We start from the raw sequence: 2,608 nt of genomic DNA on the forward strand, positions 1-2,608 counted from the left end.
CCAATGGCAGTAATATGTTTTCATGAGGACTGCCAGAGAGGCTAGAAAAGTCCATCCACACTTGGACACGTTCCCAACGATTAGTCTTGGAAACGCTGTTCGGAGTTTGGACTGGGAATCACTGTTCCGTCACCGCAGAGCAGCCCCACCCTGAGCGCAGATAAAAGGTTTTATAGGAGGTCGTAAAGAGGTGCAAGCCCATGTTGTTGTCCGTCGGCCTATGAGTCTCACATTCTCTCTCTCTCTCTCTCTCTCTCTCTCTCTCTCTCTCTGGGACCCCGCCATGCTGTGTCAGTCACCTATTAAGTCTCTCTTTCATTTCTCCATATTTCATTCTCTTTTCTCCCCTCTTTCTCTCAATGCTGTCAGGCTACCAATCTGCTTTCCATCCTGTCTGAGCAGCTATCCCGTCAAAATGCTCAAGCTCTCCGTGTAAACTACCTGTATCAGTCTATCTTTCTCACAGCCTTATTTTCATCTGTCTGACTGACCCCTTCCCGTTAACCCCCCTCCGTTGCTCCCTTGTTTCTCTCTGAACATATTTCACCATCTGGCCTTTCACCGTCGCCCTCTCCATCCCTCTACTATGATGGTCAGTCAGGAACGGTAAGGAATGGGAGTGAGATTAACAAACTCACACTAGAGTATGAACAGTAATTTGAAAACAATTGTGTACAAACGTGTAAACATCTCCTGCCCTATACTAGATAGTATACAATACCAGCAATACAAACATCTTAAAGTAACTCAACAACATGCTGACATTGTTGTCACCCGAACTGAATTTCCGCCAAAGAAGTTATAGTACATTTTTTGTGTGTTTGTGACTTGATGGGACTGAAATCAAAACCTTTAAAGTGGCAATCAGCAGTCGAAATAATACCAAAGCATCCTTCCCTCCCCTGTTTCGGTAAAAATATGAGGGATGGGGCTGGATATATGAAACCTCTCTGAAACTCATATACAGAGCTATGGATGCAAGGACTGACCATCCATGATATCAAAATGATAGTTTTAACGACGTTTTGAGGCTATAAAGTGTTTGTTTTCCAATTACTTTGTTTACAAATATTGGAATAAAACAAGCTTATATTTTGGATTCTGATGGGATACGACAGTTGAACTAAGCTCATAAGTTATATTATTTAAGAATCAATGCGTACATATCGTTAAAAAAATGGACATAGCAACTGCTGAATGCTCCTTTAAATAACCCTTGACCTGACTATCCCATAAGACTCAAACAGAACATTCATAACTGTACTCGTAAAAACACTGACATCTCAAATCAAATTAGTCACATGCGCCGAATACAACAGGTGTAGTAAACCTGACAGTGAAATGCTTACTTACGAGCCCCTAACCAAAATTGCAGGTTAAAAAATACGGATAAGAATAAGAAATAAAAGTAACAAGTAATTAAAGAGCAGCAGTAAAATAACAATAGCGAGACTATATACAGGGGGGCACCGGTACAGAGTCGATGTGCAGGGGCACAGTTGAGGTAATATGTACATGTAAGCTCAGCAAAAAAAGAAACGGCCCTTTCTCAGGACCCTGTCTTTTACAAGGTCATTCGTAAAAATCCAAATAACTTCACAGATCTTCATTGTAAAGGGTTTAAACACTGTTTCCCATGCTTGCTCAATGAACCATAAACAATTCATAAACATGCACCTGTGGAACGGTCGTTAAGACACTAACAGCTTACAGACGGTAGGCAATTAAGGTCACCGTTATGAAAACTTAGGACACTAAAGAGGCATTTCTACTGACTCTGAAAAACACCAAAAGAAAGATGCCCAGGGTCCCTGCTCATCTGCGTGAGCCTTAGTCATGCTGCAAGGAGGCTTGAGGACTGCAGATGTGGCCAGGGCAATAAATTGCAATGTCCGTACTGTGAGACGCCTAAGACAGTGCTACAGGGAGACAGGACGGACAACTGATCGTCCATGCAGTGGCAGACCACGTGTAACACCACCTGCACAGGATTGGTACATCCGAACATCACACCTGCGGGACAGGTACAGGATGGCAACAACAACTGCCCGAGTTACACCAGGAATGCACAATCTCTCCATCAGTGCTCAGACTGTCCACAATAGGCTGAGAGAGGCTGGACTGAGGGCTTGTAGGCCTGTTGCAAGGCAGGTCCTCACCAGACATCACCGGCAACAACGTTGCCTATGGGCACAAACCCACCGTCGCTGGACCAGACAGGACTGGCAAAAAGTTGTGGTTTTGTCTCACCAGGGGTGATGGTCTGATTTGCATTTATCGTCGATGGAATGAGCGTTACACCGAGGCCTGTACTCTGGAGCGCGATCGATTTGGAGGTGGAGGGTACGTCATGGTCTGGGGCGGTGTGTCACAGCATCATTGGACTGAGCTGGTTGTCATTGCAGGCAATCTCAACGCTGTGCGTTACAAGGAAGACATCCTCCTCCCTCATGTGGTACCCTTCCTGCAGGCTCATCCTGACATGACCCTCCAGCATGACAATGCCACCAGTCATAATGCTCGTTCTGTGGGTGATTTCCTGCAAGACAGGAATGTCAGTGTTCTGCCATGGCCAGCGAAGAGCCCGGATCTCAATCCCATTGAGCAC

This window comes from Oncorhynchus keta, chromosome 13 (assembly GCF_023373465.1).
Source record: "Oncorhynchus keta strain PuntledgeMale-10-30-2019 chromosome 13, Oket_V2, whole genome shotgun sequence".
Classification (NCBI taxonomy): Eukaryota; Metazoa; Chordata; class Actinopteri; order Salmoniformes; family Salmonidae; genus Oncorhynchus; species Oncorhynchus keta.